The sequence below is a fragment of the Phycodurus eques genome, chromosome 7 (genome assembly GCF_024500275.1).
Source record: "Phycodurus eques isolate BA_2022a chromosome 7, UOR_Pequ_1.1, whole genome shotgun sequence".
NCBI lineage: Eukaryota > Metazoa > Chordata > Actinopteri > Syngnathiformes > Syngnathidae > Phycodurus > Phycodurus eques.
Genome location: NC_084531.1, coordinates 7957965 through 7978171, shown reverse-complemented (window position 1 = coordinate 7978171; position 20207 = coordinate 7957965). Strand labels below are relative to the sequence as shown.

Below are 20207 nucleotides of genomic sequence, written 5' to 3'. Positions count from 1 at the left end.
GCAGATGAGAATGTTTTTTTTCTAAGAAACAGGTGCACAAGTGTCATTGTCTGAAGGCTGTGAAATCAAGCATCACACGAAGTACGTCTTTGAAAACAATTCAAACAGTGACTCTTGCTGAGTGAACTTAGGTCAACCAACTCCTCGGACTTGACTGTTCCCGACAATAGAATTGAAATATTTTTCTGTACTATCATTTCTGCTGGTTACCGGTTACCACCACCTATGTAGGGAAATTTATAACATATCTGACTGCATCATTCAGCCTCGTTGGCACAGTAGGCAGTGCGTCAGTCTCATAATCTGAAGGTCGTGAGTTCAAGCCTCATACGAGGCAGTCGTTTTAAAATAAACCGCAGACAGTGACTTTTTCTGAGGAAACCATTCATCAAGCGCAAGTTGCCAAAGCAACGAATGGTCAACAATCCTGACCAGGGACTGAAACAAGGGCATTTCTCTGCCCCCAGTAGGCTCCTTTGGTTGCCACCGAAGGGTTCATTCTGAGTCCTTTGTATTTGTCGCGATGCAAGAGCAGATGACAATGATTTTTTTCCCAGAAACAGGTGCACAAGTGTCATTGTCTGAAGGCTGTTAAATCAAGCATCACACGAGGTACGTGTTTTAAAAACAAGTCAAACAGTGACTCTTGGTGAGTGGATTTATGTCCACCAACTCCTTGGACTTGACTGTTCCTGACAATAGAAGATAAATATTTTTCTGTACTATCATTTCTGCTGGTTACCGGTTACCACCACCTATGTAGGGAAATTCATAACATATCTGACTGCATCGTTCAGCCTCGTTGGCACAGTAGGCAGTGCGTCAGTCTCATAATCTGAAGGTCGTGAGTTCGATCCTCATACGAGGCAGTTATTTTAAAATAGACCGCAGACAGTGACTTTTTCTGAGGAAACCATTCATCAAGCAGAGGTTGCAAACGCAACGAAGAGTCAACAATCGTGACCAAGGACCGTAACAAGGGCATTTCTCTGCCCCCAGTAGGCTTCTATGGTTGCCACCTAAGCCGTCATTGTGAGTCCTTTGTATTTGTTGCTTTGCAAGAGCAGATGAGAATGATTTTTTTTCTCAGAAACAGGTGCACAAGTGTCATTGTCTGAAGGCTGTGAAATCAAGCATCACACGAAGTACGTCTTTGAAAACAATTCAAACAGTGACTCTTGCTGAGTGAACTTAGGTCAACCAACTCCTTGAACTTTCCTGGTCCCGACAATAAACTAGAAATCATTTTCTGTACTGTCAAATCTGCTGGTTACCGTTTACCACCACATATTTAGGGAAATTCATTGCATATCAGAATACATCATTCAGTCTCGTTGGCACAGTAGGCAGTGCGTCAGTCTCATAATCTTAAGGTGGTGAGTCTGATTCTCATACCAGGCAGTTGTTTTAAAATACATCACAGACAGTGACTTTTTCTGAGGAAACCAAACATCCAGCGCAAGTTACCAAAGCAACGTGTTGTCAGCATTCCTGACGGAGTCCTGTTTCAAGGGCAATTCTCTTCCCCAAGTAACCTTCTCTTGTTTGTCCCAAGATAGTTGAGCAAATACCTCAGGTTTGACTCTTTGCAAGAACAAATGAGAATTACTTTTTCCAACTCATATAACATAGCCGACCTCAAATTACAGTGAGACAGGGAACAACAGGACAATCCTCTGGTCTCAGTCAGATTTTGGTTCGTACATTGGACTTGGGCGTTTCCGCAACATATGTCGGCAACATATAACATACCTGGCTGTATCTGTCTGTCTCGTTGGCACAGTAGGCACTGTGTCAGTCTCATTATCTGAAGGTTGTGAGTTCGATCCTCATACGAGGCAGGTGTTTTAAAATACATCACAGACAGTGACTTTTTCTGAGGAAACCATCCATCCAGCGCAAGTTTCCAAAGCAACGAATGGTCAGCTTTAAATATGTGCAGTTGCAAATGGAGGGAGAGAAATATATTATATTTTTTTAAGATCACCAAATTAAGTTTGTCCTTATTTTACTCTCAATTTTGCAATATTTTAAGATTCTGTGTCAGCATGAATTCAATGATGCCCATTCTTGTTGGTCCGCATAACACAAAGAAAACAAATGTAATATGGCTACCACATACTGTGAATGATCTTCACAAACAACAGCTTTATTTGGCTACTGCTGATTCATACTCTCGAACTGGTTAACATTGAAGTAATGTATACTGTATACTGTATTTCAGAATAAGTTTCAAATATGCAATCCTGAATTATTTAATATGTATATGAATCACATTTTAAATCTGGATTTGTGATTAATTCCTTGCCTTAGTGCGTGACATACGCAGATTTGTCCTTATCATGAATTAATTTAAATAGTTTGTATTCCTCAGTGATTAATATTAGAAAGTTGCTCTTCGTCATATGAAACATGATAATAAACCAATGACAATTTATTATTTGCAAGAGTTTTTAACATTAATATTAATTTTAAAGATGAGTCAATCTCGAGTTGTATTAACCCTTCTATCCAATCCACTCTTGGTTACGTTTCACAGAAAATACGGCTTAATTTGTGGTTTTCGAAAAAAAGTCCAATAAACCAAGGCATTTAAAAATGTAAGTTCAGAAAAAAGAGGTGAGAGAATTGTTTCTTGCGTTTTGTTATTTAATTAATAAAATTTGTTTACATTTTAATTTTCAAACATGAGAGTGACAATATTCGACACTTTACCAGTTCTACACCACTAACAACTACACCCACATCACAAAATGGAGAATACTTTGTTTGAATGTTTGTCGGCCACTTCTCCGTCAGGACAAAACCTGTTCTGTGTAGCTCTATACTAAAGATGAACAATTAATTTTCATATGAGACGAGCAACAGTTGTCGGCTGACACGTCAGTAGGCCAATAGGTGTTCGAAAGTAAAGCTGAAACCAGTTGAAACCAGATGTTTACATACACTGTATAAAAATACTGACTTTATTTCTCACTCAGTCATGCAATCATATTAGACGTTTTCTGTTTTAGGTCAATTAAGATTACCAAAATGATTTATATTTGCTAAATGCCAGAATAATCAGATTATATAATAATTTTATCAAAGTCAGAAGGTGATATATAGTAAGATTACTATGCCTTTAAACAATTTGGGAAAACCCAGATGATAATGTCATTTGTTTGGAAGCTTCTCCAGCATTTGACTTCGTTAGTGACACACCTGTGGATGTATTTGAACTAGGAACAGCTGAAACACTCTTTGTAGAACATCAAGGGAAGTCAAAAGAAATCAACCAAGTTATTGGGAAGAGAATTGTGTACTTGCACAAATCTGGTTCATCCTTGGGTGCAATATCCAGATGCCTGCAGGTACCGTGTTCATCTGTTCAAACAATTATACACATGTATAAACACCAAGGGACTGTATAGCCCTCATAACGCTGAGGAAGGAGTCAGGTTTTGTGTCCCAGAGATGAACGTGCTTTGGTCCGAAATGTGCACATCAACACAAGAACAAAAGCATAAGACCCTGTGAAGATGCTAGCTGAAGCTGATAATCGTGTCCTTATCCACAGTTTAATAAGTACTGTACCAACATGAGCTGCAAGGACACTGTCAGGAAGAAGCCATTACTCCAAAACATAAAAAGGCCAAACTATAGTTTGCAAATGCACACTACTCTTGGATTACATCAACATCATCATCGTCAACATCATCATTCCACCTGTCTTTTCATTTGAATGTTTTGTATTTAATCTGGATACACACAGTTTATTGTGGCAGTTGTCTACTGCTCCAAAACATCACCAAACGTTTTGACCCACCATTTACCTTTCTCACCCTCAACCATCCTCCTTAGCAATTGTAACATCCACAGGAACTCCACAGACAACAACCACAGACTCTGTTTAAATGCGCAACTGCTTTAATTTTAACAATTCAAGATGTACACGTCAATTTTTACAGCCATAACGCTGGTCACGTTGGTCACATGGACCTCATCTGCACCATTTCACTTAATTTATAACATCTCTCTTCCCCCCCTACCCCTCCTTCACTGACCATTAGAAGCCCCCCCAGGTCAACCAAAACCACACTCTCTCCCAGTCATTCTCAACAGACTAAGGCACCAACTTCCCTCTCATTAATCCAAAACTAAAATTGACAATATACAGTATACAGTACAATGCCATTCACATCATCCCCCTAGCTCTCAAACTTGCCAAATCCTCAACTGCACACAATTTCAGGTCCATCTCACGTTACTCTTTCTGGAACATCAATTTATCTCAGTCAATTATGTAAATCACCCATCGAAATCTTCCCCTAAGGTGCCCCACAAGGTTGAATTCTCGGCCACCTCTTCTTCGTCCTGTGCCTGTCCCCCCTTGGTTAGTAATGTGAAGTCATGGTCTAAAATTTCACTCCTTTGCCCACAATGTTCAAGTCTCCATCTAAACAATCACTTGACCTTGAAAAAAAATTAATTGCCATTGTACGAGCTAAACTGGGACAATTCAGTAATTATCATCAATGGATATATAGCACTCATCAAATCTACCCATGGCATCGGTCCCAATATTGGCACATCTCCTCACATCAGAAATGTTGAATCATTTTTGGTGATGTTTACCAGCACGCCCAATCCCAAAAAACTTTAAATGACCGCAATCTATAATCAACAAATTGAATTGTATCGGATTATATAAAATGCATTAGTGCACAATGTGCTCAATGCACAACCATAATGTACATTTTTAGTGTATATAACTTTGGTAGATACCATTAAAGGCAGTGATTACAGGGTTTTTCAGTGTAGCTTGTACATTTAGGAAAATTATTGGACTCTACAGTACACTTTTTCTAACAGCATACAAGCAAGTGAAAAACTAGCAGCCACCAGTCTCTACTGTATCTCATCCATTAAGCACTTGTGTTGGAGAGAAAGTGATATATATGCAGAATGAACACACGAGTGCATGATACATAAAACGTGTGAAACATCAGTCTTCAAGAAGAGTGATAAATGAGATTTCAGGACTGGCATGTTGGTCTTGCGTTTCTCAGTGACAGGGAGTCAACCTCAGCTTGCTGTTCTCTGTGCATGCTTTCAGAGTGACAGTAATCCACCCAGTATGTACACACAAACATGTTTACAAATGCATGAACATAAATCTGACCTCCCTGTTGAGCCTTTCTGCAGAGGAAGCTGTCTGCTTGGATTTGCAGTCTTATTTTTTGCATCGTTACCTAGCCCTTCATGACTGTAGATGAGGAAGGGAGTGCACATTTTGACAATATTCCACAAAGGTAAAGGCAAACAGCAGATTACCTCTTCTTTTCCTTTATAAGCAGAATTTTTCTGTTATTTCAGCATGATGACTATGTGATAAAATCATTGGTGACAGAAGTCAATGTTTGGATTGACTAGGGAACCCCCAACATTCTTCTTCTTTTTCTTTCAACTTCAATATGTGCATCTTTTTATGTCATCATAAATTCTTTATTGGGAAATCATTCCCTACACTAGACACAATGGGCCTGATTTCCCAAGATCCAAAATAGCAAGTGCTAAATTGCACTGAATGGAATTACTTCATAAACTGATTAGTTCCTTTTGCAGTTTAGTTGATCTCAGCCACGAGTGTGTGCTGCACAAGAAACTGCCCCTCAAACGGCCCCACTCGTGAGCGCGCAAGGGTCTGCCGACAAGGCAGGAGGCTTCTTCTGCATCTCGGTCTTACTATGAGAGTCTGTCAATATACTGTATGCCTTAATGTGTAACTGGTCTGCGGTGGACATACGATAAGATTGGGGACCGCTTCCCAAGAAAACTCGACCAAATCAGAAGATGGTGCTGGCGACCGGTGTATTCTGCCTTTCATCCAGATTTAGTTGATATAGGCGCCAGCATGCCCTCGACATTAGTGACGATTACCAGTATGGAAAATGGATGAATGAATGGTCCCATACTGTAAGTATTTAAGTATCTAAGAGGTGGGTGGGTTGGGAAAAGAGCACCAGCAGTGGGCAGGTACAGTACATGAATATTAATTGACAAAACCATGTCATAACGACGGCTATTTGTAATCCACCCATTTTGCAAGCCTGATGCCGTTTATTTCCTTTTACATTCCTTCGATAGATGTCAAACTTAAACCTTAAACCTATTCTGACCTATATTATGCATAAAACTATAGACAGAAAAGGGATTTTGATGGCATGGTACTGTTAAGATATTCTTTTTTTTATGTCTATCATCAGCATGCGATTCTGTGACATGGCAATGGCTAGTAACACAGTAAGAAATACAGTAGCATGGTTTGCCATCGTCCTTCTTCCTTCAAATACTTCAGTGGGCAAAGTAGAATGTTCAGAATGTGCTGGACAATGTTTGTTTCTGCCATCTGCAGTTACAAAGCTGGACAAATCATCGTCTGGACAAAACAACAAAGGAAACTTGGAAATAAATCTTAGGATGGGTTTTCTCTTAAAATCGTAAGACTTTCTGCAAGAAGAAGGGATTAGCCTGATGTGGGAATCATGTGTCGGAGCCATGGAGTATCCACTGAATACTAAGAGTGTCGTGCCTGTCCAGCAATTTAAAGGGGTAGGTCAGGACATGATGATGACATAATATTACCTGCTATCGTAATTGGTACTCATTTGTTGTATCTAACAATGAAATTTTTTTATTTCAAATGTTTATTAAAAATGTGTTAAATACTGTTAAACTATTTTCAAAGATACAATTCAAGTCAAGTATCATGCTTCTTTATTTTCTGCCCTATTTTCTTGTAAATATTTGGAAAAACATTTGGAAATATATGATCCAAGTCGGCTGTATTGAGTATTAACATAGCATGGCAAATTGGAAGCTACCGAGAGCTCGAGTGATGAAAAAACAATAGAACGTTCTACCATAGAGGAATGATAATGAACAGTATGGCAAAATCTGTAACTAACTGAAATCATTTTAAGACAATGACACTTCAACATGTCATCAATTAATTCATCCATCCATTTTCTGAGCCGCTTCTCCTCACTAGGGTCGCGGGCGTGCTGGAGCCTATCCCAGCTGTCATCGGGCAGTAGGCGGGGTACACCCTGAACTGGTTGCCAGCCAATCGCAGTGCACATACAAACAAACAACCATTCGCACTCACAGTCATGCCTACGGGCAATTTAGAGTCTCCAATTAATGCATGTTTTTGGGATGTGGGAGGAAACCGGAGTGCCCGGAGAAAACCCATACAGGCACGGGGAGAACATGCAAACTCCACACAGGCGGGGCCAGGGATTGAACCCGGGTCCTCAGAACTGTGAGGCTGAAGCTCTAACCAGTCGGTCACCGTGCCGCCCAATTAATTCATTACTAAAATATTCATAATGTTTCTAATTTTCTTTTCACAAAGTGAGTTTCTTAAAAATCCATACTCTTGGCAGTGGTTTAAATTCAAATACTGGAATGACTGGTAATTACTCAGGATAGGGAATACCTCAGAGTGCCTACGCATAAATGTATTTGTCCCGTGTTCTTTTCAATATCTTTGTGGGGAAGTGTTTCACTACTGAGTAGATTTCCCAACTGATGCAGGAAAATTAAAAGGTGTTTGCCTCTCCTTAGAAATGATAGGCTTCAAGCACTGATTTGTTTGGGAGCCAATATCGAAGGCTCTTCACAATCCCAAAAGGTGATTAAAGTGTTATTAAGGTATCATGTTTTATTAGGGCAATTACAATGTAAAGTGTTGTAATGATTTGCCTCCTATGGTTTGTATAATAGGATAAGTATCAATGGATAACCATAAAAGAACAGATAGTCTGACTGCCATATAGACTTATTTATTATAAGCCTGGAGTCTTCTTTTATTGCTGTTTGTAGCGCTATGTTTAGATATCACTTGTGAGATTTGGATTGAATTTTGTTTAAATTAAAAAAATAAATAAAATAAAAATGCCATATGCTTGTTACTAAGAGCTGACATGTTGAACACCTCCATCTGTGATTATACAATAAGTAATGTTAAAATTACTACCATCATCAATAACAAAATACCTCACTTTACATTTTATGGCACTGATGATTGTGGGTAGTGGTCGTTAATAGAGAACTTGCACTGATTGTCACTGTTAAAAGGGTGCAGCGATTTCACTTGTTGTGATTTAGAGTAGACAACACTTGACTGCTCTGTTAGACCCAAGCACCATTCAAACACTCAGACTGTTCAGGAAGGTCAAAGTTGTTGGCTCGATCTGCATGCAGATTTAGCTTTCCCCTTGGCAGGAAGCATTCTACATTTACATATTTTTTGCATATTACCTTGTAGCTGCCTATTGTGTTTTCATTCATCAGTACAGTTACTGTAAATTACAAGTTTCTCTGGTTTTCTTTGTGTTGATCTCCAGATATATGATTTTTATCTCTCTTATTTTAATAATTCGTAAATCATTAAGGAATTTGGAATAAACAAATATACCGTACATATACCCATGACAACAAGTTGTATCAAAAATGAATGGTGAACACTGTATAGTTCCATCGGTCCATCCAGCCATTCATTTACTTCGGTTTATTCGAGGTCGGGTCACAGGGGCAGCAGCTAAAAAGTCCCATATTTTGGCTATTTAGATCTCCATTTCCTTTAAAAAAAAAACCTTGGTTTTGTCATAAGAGTGTCCAGAAAAGGCCCCTCTGACAGCTGCTTCTGTTCGACCAAGTTTTGTATCTGCTATGTCCATATTTGGCTAAGACCGCCATTTTCCTCTGATTGGTTGCCTCTGTGTAGAAGACCCACTTGTGAAAGCACACGTGTTTTTCATTTTGACAGCGCTGGCTCGGGAGCGGAGAGCTAGGCGGAGAGCTTCACGAGTGACGTAGAAAAGCTCTAGAAATTCGAATGACCTGATTTCAGGCCTCTCGGCAAAATAATAGCTCTCAGAAATGAGTGGTGAGTCTGGGTGCTTTTTTTCAATTTCGTTTACTTGTTCAGCGAGTGTTAGCAGTGCGGCGTACGTGTTAGCTTATGGAGAAATGTAAACACCGGCCAGGATGAAAGATGCCAACTCATGTGACGAGTAGAATGACTTACAGTTCAAAAACAGCGACTCCAAGTCCGGGCTGCAGTGTGTGCTGAGCTCTGTGGCGTCGGTACACCATTTTTCGTTGATCTAGAGGCATATCTCGCCACCTTTTGTTTTCCCTGATTACTCTGTGACGCGGTCTACCCAGTGTAGTAGGAAGCCCGGAAGCATTACGGCGCCATCGGGGATGCGTTCACAAAGCCATGTCTCCGTGAAGCACAGGGCGGCGGAACGTCCGAAGTCCTTACTGGTGTTTACCAGAAGATGAAGTTCGTCCATTTTATTGGGTAGGGAGCTTAGATTCGTGAGGTAGATCGACGGGAGCGCCATTTGACATCCTTTCTTACGGAGTTTCACTTGGATACCGGCGCGCTTCCCCCTTCGTCGCCTTCGCCTCCATGCGCCGTACGCCACGTCCGCCCCACCGGTGAAAAACTCAGAGAAAAAACTGAACGGATTTACGAAAGTTGGTGAAAGAAAGTCCGGGGTAGACTCCCTAATGTAAGTCTTCCTTTGTGTAAGTGAGTCGTGTAATGTCTCCAAAGATGAATGAAAAACACAAAAACAGAGAAAATACTAGAGAGCATGTAACAGAGGCGACCACTCGGGTATGCGCCATCTTGGAATATCAAATCACATAAATCACTCTTCTATTTCTGTAGCTTTAACAACCAATCCTGACTTTTTCAAATGTTTATATTTTTAAAAGTATATTATGAGTTCATATATTAATATCCAAATTTGTATAGCTTAGTTTATACATTTTTTATTCTCAAATAAATACAGACCATCCCTTGAAAAAAACATTTTTGTTAATTTACGCTAATTAGGGCCTATAAATGAGCATCTTAATAAGAAATAAGTTCAAAATCAAATGTAGCATGGCCAATTACATTAGTGTGTGAATTTATGCTGATATGTTTAGAAATAATTAATACTGTTTTACTCTAATTTAAGTTTGACTTTTTTTTTTTTCCTTTTGATTGGCGATATCACACAAAAGTGTAGCACGATGGGAGACTGGTTAGAGCGTCTGCCTCACAGTTCTGAGGACTGGGGTTCAATCCCCGGCCCCGCCTGTGTGGAGTTTGCATGTTCTCCCCGTGCCTGCGTGGGTTTTCTCCAGGCACTCCGGTTTCCTCCCACATCCCAAAAACATGCATGAATTGGAGACTCTAAATTTCCCGTAGGTGTGAACGTGAGTGCTAATGGTTGTTTGTTTGTATGTGCCCTGCGATTGGCTGGCAACCAGTTCAGGGTGTACCCCGCCTCCTGCCCGATGATAGCTAGAATAGGCTCCAGCACGCCCGCGACCCTTGTGAGGAGAAGCAGCTTAGAAAATGGATGGAAGGATATCACACAAAAGCGTTCCTCAAAAGGTTGTTTTTCCCCCACAAAAAGCTCAATTTCTCCAGAACCCATCATCCAATTTTCAAAACTCTTGCTGCGTTGTACTCAGGTTGAAGTGGCCATTCCATTCATTTGTATTCTCATTTTTGGGAAATTTTTGCAGACAAGCCTGGGTGAACGCAGTCGGGATGGGGAAGATGCCCTTTACCAAAACCTTTGTGGAAGGAAGCCTAGCACAAGGAGCCACACGGATGTTCACAGCAGTGCCATGATCGAAACCGGAAAGAAGCCAATGCTGGAGGAAAACGCCGACCGCAACAGATGAATGGGAGAAGATTGAGCAGGATCCAGCATGACAAAAGAGCTACCTGAGAGAGACAGTTAGTTGCTAATTAAGCTGAGCAGTTCATTTTAAAAACCTCGGCCTTTCATAGTTTACAATATTTGGTAAACTACCTGTACGCAATATAAAACAAACACATTCACCGTACAGTAATTTTACTGAATGTATACCACTTCTCTCATGAATGACTGTGTACTGTGGTCTGTGAACCTAACATCCCTTGGTAAGAGAGCATGTTCCAGAGTGAATGTGAACCTCAGGGCTGAGTCATGAACTGAATGAACTGAACAATTTGGTGAACGGATCTTTTGTGCTGGGCACACATAAACAAACAACCATTCGCGCACACATTCACACGTATGGGCAATTTAGAGTCTTCAATCGACCTACCATGCATGTTTTTGGGATGCGGTAGGAAACCGGGTTGCCCGGAGAAAACCCACACAGACACGGGGAGAACATGGAAACACCACACAGGCGGGGCCGGGATTTTAACCCCGGTCCTCAGAACTGTGAGGCAGATATGCTAAACAGTCGCCCACCATGCCGCCAAAAAGAAAATCTCTTTTGCTAATATTTTGATGAGCCAACATGTTGTTCCCTCTTCACCAAGTTACTTTCTTACGCTCCAGATTTCTGATTGCCTAATCAAAATGTGGAATCTAGAAAGACACTTAAGGATTAGATAAGAGGGGATTGATAACTCCTTAATTCGACAGTTAATGGGAAGCAGTTGAGTTTCCATTCTCCTCTCGCAACTTCAGATGACTTTCATCTTTTTGTGTGTGTGTGTGTGTGTGTGTGTCTGTGCGTGCGTGCATGTGTTTGTGCCTGCATGTGTTTTCATTCTAATGAGCCAACATCATTAAACGCAGAGGTAAATAAAATATTTCCTAGGTGTTGTAAACTGTACCTCATCCAGAGGTGTGGACTCGAGTCACATGACTTGGACTCCAGTCAGACTCAAGTTATGAATTTGATGACTTCAGACTCGACTTGACAATATGTTACAAGACTTTCAACTGGACTTGGACTTGAAGACCAATGACTCGTGACTTCACTTGGACTTGAACCAATTGACTTGAAAAGACTTGCTACTTTGACCAAAGCACTGAACAACCAACACTTTGTAGCTTTCTCCTTCTGTAGTTATATGTGCAACATGCAGCTTTAGTACAGTAAAATATGACAAGTGACAACATAATATTAAAGGTCTTAATTATTATTTATTAAGTCGAAGTGACACACGCCATTGTTGCTTATGTGTAGTTAGCGCTTATTATCTTTTAACAGTTAACGCCCTGTTGGGCATGCTCTGGTAGTGGAATTGCCCAAGACCAAGAGGTCATTCTTTCACACACTACGTAAAGTAATATCCATCCATCCATCCATATTCTGAGCCGCTTCTCCTCACTAGGGTCGTGGGCGAGCCTATCCCAGCTATCATCGGGCAGGAGGCGGGGTACACCCAGAACTGGTTGCCAGCCAATCGCAGGGCACAAACAAACAAAAAACCATTCACACGCACATTCATACCTATGGGCAATTTAGAGTTGCCAATTAACCTACCATGCATGTTTTTGGGATGTGGGAGGAAACCGGAGTGCCCGGTGAAAACCAACGCAAGCACAGGGAGAACATGCAAACCCCACACAGGCAGCGCCAGGGATTGAACCCAGGTCCTCACAATTGTGAGGCAGATGGTCTATCCAGTCCTCCACCGTGAATCCACCTAAAGTAATAGTTTCATTAAATAAATAAATAAACAGTACAACATGAACCAGTAAAATATGTGACAGTTAAATATGATAACATGAATATAAGGATCAATTGAGTTTTTCATTTTTATATTTTAAATTTTAGTAATATTACTTTACTTTTAAATTGGATAATGTTAAAAGTAAAGTAATTCAAGGTGGCACAGTGGGCGACTGGTTAGCACATCTGCCTCACAGTTCTGAGGACAGGGTTTCTAATCCCAGCCCCCCCTGTGTGGAGTTTGCATGTTCTCCCCGTGCCTGGGTGGGTTTTCTACGGGTACTCCAGTTTCCTCCCACATTCCTGAGACATGCAGGGTAGGTTAATTGAATGCTCTAAATTGCCCGTGGGTGTGAATGTGAGTGCGAATGGTTGTTTGTTTGTATGTGCCATGCAATTGGCTGGCGACCAATTCAGGGCCGAATAAAATCTCGCCGAGTGCGCCACATTGGCTCGGGCCGTCCCTGCTGGAGACCCAACTATTTGTAGACAAGCAGAATTAAAGAATTACTTTTTCCAGCTTTGCAACAAAGCTGTATTTTTCCCACCCCGTGACGTTGGAAGCATGTAATTAGGCACAATGAATTCTTAATCGATCTTTTCAGGAATTAAGAATCACAGATTGCTTAGGGCTCTAGTCCCTGATTGATTATTTTAAGAATTAAAAGATGTGTAGCCATACTTAAGCACCATATGCAAACCTGCATATCCAGAGTTTTTGTAATAAGGTCCTCCTGCATAGTTTGAAAAGTGTGGTGTCATTTTCTATGCATCCCTGAATGGAGATTTATAAACTGAGTGCAAAAGCAAAGGGGATTACAAAACCTCACCCTCTGCAACGAGACTACTGTTCTTAGTCTCCTACAATCGTTTTTTTTTTTTTGTCATCACTATCACTGTTCTCCCATCTTAAATAAAGCTTGATAAGCAGTGGCACTTATTTATATGGTAATTCACCAATGAAACACATCACACAGCACCTGCTTAGGATGTAAATAGAGATCTGTTCTGTGACTGTGAGAGTGAAAACATGTTTAAGTATGTGTGCGTGTGCGTTTGTGTGTGTGTGTGAAATGTCAAAACACCCCTGTTAAAACCCCTGTTTTTGTGATATAAAAAAAATGAGACCAAGCTAAATACTTTTTAAAAAAAGATCCACCATTAAGTTGACCTATATCTAGTACAACTCAATTAAAATAAAGTCAAATTTAATTGATTCAAATTGAAGTAGAAAAAAATTGTTTAAATGAGATAATGTGCTTGAATGAGTGTGTACACCCTCTAATAACTGGGTTAGGGGCTGTATTTAGAATCATCCAACCACATTTATACTCATTCTAAATAGGAGTCAGCACATACATGGCGTCATTTAAATACTATCGATTATAAAATAAATAAATTTTAGATGTTTTAGTTGGCTTTTCCTGACATTTTTTGCTGTCACGGTTTTTGACTTTTTGTGATTGTGATTGGTCATATGCGGTGAGAAAAATATGTTAAGGTTTTTGACTGGTAGAATGCTTTCACTAAACATTGACCAGTAGGGCCATATAGAGTACCCATCCATCCATCCATCCATTTTCTGAGCCGCTTCTCCTCACTAGGGTCACGGGCGTGCTGGAGCCTAATACAGTACCCTATATAGCCAAAAGTAGTCACTCACCTGCGTTGACTCAGGTATGAATTTAAGTGACATCCCATTCTTAATCCATAGTTTTTAATATGACATCAGTCCACCTTCTGCAGTTATACTGTAACAGCTTCAATAACTCCGCTGGAAAGGTTTTCCGCAAGATTTAGGAGGGTGTTTATGGGAATTTATGACCATTTTTCCAGAAGTGCATTTGTGAGGTTACACACTGCTGTTGTATGAGAAGGCCTGGATCTCAGTCGCCGCTCTAATTCATTTTTTTAGGGTTGAGGTCAGGATTGTGCACACCAGTCAAGTTCATCCACATTAAACTCTTTCATCCATGTCTTTATGAACCTTGATTTGTGCACTATTGCACAGGAAGAGGCATCTCCAAACTGTTCCCACAAAGTTGGAAATGTCCAAAATATTAGTCCCTGAACTCCAGTGAAAGGAACTCTGAATGCTTCAGCATACCAAGAGAATGTCTGTGCTCCAGTGCATAAAGCAAGGTCCATAAAGACATGGATGAATGAATTTGGTATGGATGAATTTAAATGGCCTGCACAGAGTCTGGCCCGCTACCTAATAGAACACCTTTGGGTTGATTTTGAGTAGACAGTGAGCCAGGCCTTCTCATCCACATCAGTGTGTGAGCTCACAAAATATTCTCCTGGAAGAATATGCATACCATATGGATTTAGGATGGGATATAACTTAAAATCATATGTGAGTCAAGGCAGGTGAGCGAATACTTTTGACAATATAGTGTATGTGAACACTAGACACGCCAGTGCGCTGTATCAGTCTGGCGAACCGACATTCCTCGGTGACGGCCATGTTGTATAGGTCATCACTCCCATAGAAGCCAATGCATGGAACAATGAAATTAAGTCATAATTTAGTAATTTCTCCCCTGATTTTCATGAGGGTTATTTTTTTTGTCAACACCAAAGTGTATGCTATCAATACACACACACATACACACACACACACACACACACACACACGAAATATATTTTTACATGTGAAAGGGACTCCCAGTTCCCTTGTCGTAATTGTGTGGCGTTTTACGCAACCATATGCATCACATCCTTGGTCTTTTGGTTTACTTGCCGTATACACACATGGAATGTGGTACCGACTTTGACATTTCTAGCTCAGTGTTGCCATCGGCACGCAGCACATAATGGATGTGTCAAATTTATCTCTACATATCTATGAGTAGGGCCTTTAGTCTTAGTCATTTCTATCACATTTTCCATCAAGGAGCCAACCTTTGGGGCGGTGACAAACAACGTAATCCAGATTTGATCTTCCATCTTTTCTATAATATTAGTCAAAACGCCCATCGTCAGTAGATCTTTAATCCACCCTATCGTTCTACACACATCGCTGCCTTTGGAATTTATAATTTGGTTGTTTATTTTAGTTTATATAAATATTTTAGTCAACATTAAATGTATTTTTAATATATATCCTGAGAAGACCACTTACCATAATGGTGTTTCGCTCTATTCACCAGTGCTCAATCAAGAGTCAAATACAACAGCAATATTTCCCCTTTGAGATACTTTTCAAACTCAATTGCATTTATCACAGATAGATTTATCTGCTCTCCCCACAACATTTTTCAAAGAAGCTGAATCTATTTTCCTTATCAGTTGGACAATAAGTAGGGTGTGAATGAATGGAGAAATACATGCATAAAAGATGAGGAGGGCATTGCAATTGATTTTTGAGCAACCGTATTTATTTGACAAAGGTGTGGCATTTGGCGACCAAATGGTCATTGTGAATAAATAGAGATGTGGAAATGTGGTTCCAGACCTGATGAACAGTGATAGAAGAAGTGGAAGAAAGATTGGACAGAAAATAAAGAGAAGAACGGATAAAAGAGAATGTGAAGACAGACTACAAAGACTGACGGACAGGGAAAGTAAAACAAAGGGTGATTAGAAAATGCAAAAATGGCATAAAGTGAAAAAAGACTGTAATGAGAAAGATTACAAAAACGAAAAAAAGAATTAGACGGTAATGGTTGGCTTTTACAGGGAAAGTGAAATAATGATTGCAATTGATTTTTCTTGTCAAAACAATCCACCAGACTCACCAGAGATCCAAAAATGCTTGAAATATAGATTAAAATGACAGATCATGTTAGTTTTCACTTAACCTATTGAAATATGACATAACTTTTCCGAATTTGGGTTTACTCAATACAATACTTAAAGCAAACAGATATCCATACTTATCTACCAGTTGTACTACATACAGTACTGTATGTAGAAACTAGTCAGTCATGTTGGATCGTAGATAGCGTTTCTGCACTTCACCACTAGCTACAAAACAACATCTATTTCAGAGATCTCATCTGCTGCTTTAAATCACTTTGTTTAAGAATATATTGGTATCTTGATCAAGATGATCTTTTCTCCCAAATGGAGTCACACCACCACATCAATATATGATACGCTCATTTTGCTTCAACCATTTCATATTTGCCTTTAGGGACCTTGAGAGTTTTCTTCTTTTTCTCATGAGCAGCTACAGTTGAATGTTAATTTGCAGAAGCTCGAAGTCTTGAAGACATAATAAGGACATCCTCTATCACAATCTATGCAGCCTTTTGTTACTTTTGGAGCTTTTTCTGTTCAGATGAGTAATGTGGTAAAGCCATTATTATTGAATTATGTGTGTTGGTTTCGATGACTAGAAAGTAAAATAAAGAACAAGGTGAATGTTATTTTTAAGTTTTGTGGGTTGAGGATGTAATGTCTGTAGACTGTTCATTATCATACATCAAAATCTAAGTCACATCGACCCATATCCTACAGTGGGTCCATATGTCCTTTTTTTAAGCACCTGGCCCCTCATTTGTTGTATAAGGCGTGTGTACGTCCAAATGTGTGCATGAAGCTTGCGTACGAACATTCCCATGGAAAGAATGGGATTTATGAAGTTGGACTGATGCGTGGGGACGTGCGTAAATTTACACACAGCTCCGACCATGTGTACACACAAAACCTTTTGGTAGAACAGTGAAACTACAACTAATCACCAAAGCCATCCGAGTTTAGATCCAGCTCCTGTCGTCACTGGGGTTTGTATTTATGGATATTTTAACAGGAGATTGGAGACATGCGCGGCATTTCAAAATCAAAAAATGTGTTACGGTCCGATGAAAACATGTTTAAACTTTTTGGCCTTAATTCTAAAAGGCACGACAACAACACTGCACATAACCAAAACTACACCATACCCACAGTGAAGAATGGTGGTGGCAACGTTATGCTTTCGAGCTGCTTTTCTTCAGCTAGAATTGGGCCCTTAGTCAAGTTGGAGGGAATTTCTGGATGAAGCGCTCCAAATAGCAATTTGCGTTAGCACAAAACCTTCAGGACTCTGCTAGAAAGAAACAAAAAAAAATTAGCAATGACCTACTAGAACATCTGAAATTAATTTGGGTTTAATCAGAGGCATTTTAAATGGTAGCAGGTGTGTGCTGACTCTCATCCACACAACACAGCCACATTCACAGTTATATTTATATATATTATATATTGTTTTGTCAAACAACTTTAATGATAAATATACTGTATAAATATAGTAAATACATAACAAATATGCTGTGTCTATCACCGTGCATTTTTAGTTATTTGTCTAACTCTTGAGGGAAACAAGAATATTCATGTGGTGACATAACTCTTTATCAAATGAAATATATGTATTTGATACAAACGTTGCTATACTTCTGAAACCATGTAACATATATAACTTGAACATATAACTGGTCTGGCTACATGGTGGTGACTGGTTAGTGCATCTACCTCACAGTTCTGAGGACTGGGGTTCAATCCCCGGCACCGCCTGTGTGGAGTTTGCATGTTCTCCCCGTACCAGCGTGGGTTTTTTCCGGGCATTCTGGTTTCCTCCCACATCCCAAAAACATGCATTGCAGGTTAATTGAAGTCTCTAAAATTGCCCCTAGGTGTGAATGTGAGTGTGAATGGTTGTTTGTTTATGTGTGCCCTGCGATTGGCTGGCAGCCAGTTCAGGTTGTACCCCGCCTCCTGCCCGATGATAGCTGTGATAGGCTCCGGCACTCCCGCGACCCTTGTGAGGATAAGCGGCTCAGAAAATGGATGGATATATCTGTCCGCATTCTTAGAGGTCCAGTGCATCTTTCGGAGTGGTGGAGACAGGAGGAAGGCATCCGGAAGAAATATGGCTGTGGAATCAGTGTATGAAGTTTAAGGAGGCTTGGTTAGAGGTGGATTTTTGGACTACAAATTGGTATTACAGTATATCAATATATTAATGATTTATGGTAAGAGATGCTGAAACGGCTGTGAGTAAGACAGGAGATGACATCATAGCAACCTATTTGGACATTTAGCTTGTGATACCATAGTGTGATTTATTTTATGTTGACAATGTGGCCTGTGACCCTCTTGCAAAAGAAACTCCACACACTAACATGCAACTGTGTAGTGATGGAGGCAAAGTGCCATCAACTGTTTTGTTATGGAATTAGGGTAGATATATGTAGTTCATCTAAGGTTCATTCGACTCAGGATTTTATTCCAGTGTTGGATCTGGAGATGCGTTTTTAAAGGGAAGATTCATAAAACAATGCTTGTGCTTAAAGGCATGATGCATCCTTGGAAGAAAAAAAAAGTCAAATACATGTTAATTCCAGATTATGTAAACTATGAAGGTGTAAATACAGATTAAACTGGATGATTCATGAATAACGACAAAGAGAAAGCAAACAACAGTATAAAAGCAAGTTTTATTTTGTTTTCAGCACTGAATCCACAATGATTTTGATCATGGATTGTCAGTCGGAGAGGAGCCATGATGCACAAATACATTTAAAGAAGGAGAATTCTCGGTTTTTTACAATGTTATACAGAGATAATACTGAATTTATATTTCAAACAAAGAATCCTGAGGCTAATCAGCTCAGAGTGCCTGGGCAGAAAGATGATTGGACAAAGAGAAGAATGAATGAACCAATGATTCTTCTGACAGGGTATGAAATCTGAAGGGATAAGGGAATTAAGTGAAATGTGACAGGATTAAAAAACAGGAACATACATTATCTCCCTGTATGACTGAAATTGAAAAAGGTTTGCCTTTCCTCTTAAACACAAATCCACCAACCTCTCATTATTGGTGCCTCCAAATCTGTCTTGAGTGTATTCAATTATGGTCAACTTCGAGTATGTCTGCATTGAACATTAGATATCTCGTCTATCTTGTGGTGCATTCAAGTGAATATAGGTTGAAAATGATTAGCAAATCATTGTATGCTGTCTTTTTTTACATTTTACTTAACATCCCAAATTAATTGAAACGTTGCGCTAATGAAAAACATATTAGCTCATCTTAATATATTAATTTACTTCAAGACACTGCTTGCCATGTTGAAATCACAGTGACTATACTCATTTTAATTTGTTCCACAAAAACATTTAGTAGCAAGCAGTAGTAGCAAATAGCTAACAAAAACTAGTTATAAAATACAATCAAAGAAGAAATAGTTATTAATTATATTTATAATTCCTATTAAATTGGCTAACAAGCAAAAAAACAACAACAACCATGTTCTAATAAATGTGCTTCAGACTCATCATCTAATATAATGCACCTAGTTATTATGTCTAGCCAGCAGGTCAGTGTCATGAGTGTGTTGAGGTTGTTAGCGTCCCCCTGCCTTGTGCACATCTGCTCCTGAGAGCATCTTCCCCACCTGCGCCTCATTTACCCTAATTACCCCAAGCATTTAACCTTGTGTCTCATTCAATTTGGTTGCCAGTTTGTTGTACCTTGTCGTCATGTTCCAGCATTCCTGGTTCCACGTTCCTGACTCACAGTAAGCCTCGACCCAGTTTCTGATTACCGAGTTTGCTTTTTGCCTCACGCTTTTTGGATACTGTTGCCTTCGCTGACTTCCCACACATGTACCAACCTTGCCTGTTTATTAAACTACTCTTTTGGAACTGTCCTTTGTGTATTGGAGTCATGCATTTGGGTCTGGTCCTTTGTTCCG

General features: G+C 39.8%; 2 non-coding genes across 2 annotated transcripts; both read left to right on the top strand.

The window, feature by feature from the left end:
• The first annotated feature begins 264 nt into the window (after window positions 1-264).
• On the top strand, window positions 265-337 carry trnam-cau (transfer RNA methionine (anticodon CAU)). Its single transcript has one exon. It is a non-coding gene; the product is annotated as a tRNA-Met (tRNA).
• A 459-nt stretch (window positions 338-796) lies between these two features.
• trnam-cau (transfer RNA methionine (anticodon CAU)) lies at window positions 797-869 on the top strand. The gene has a single exon. It is a non-coding gene; the product is annotated as a tRNA-Met (tRNA).
• Window positions 870-20207: the final 19338 nt, after the last annotated feature.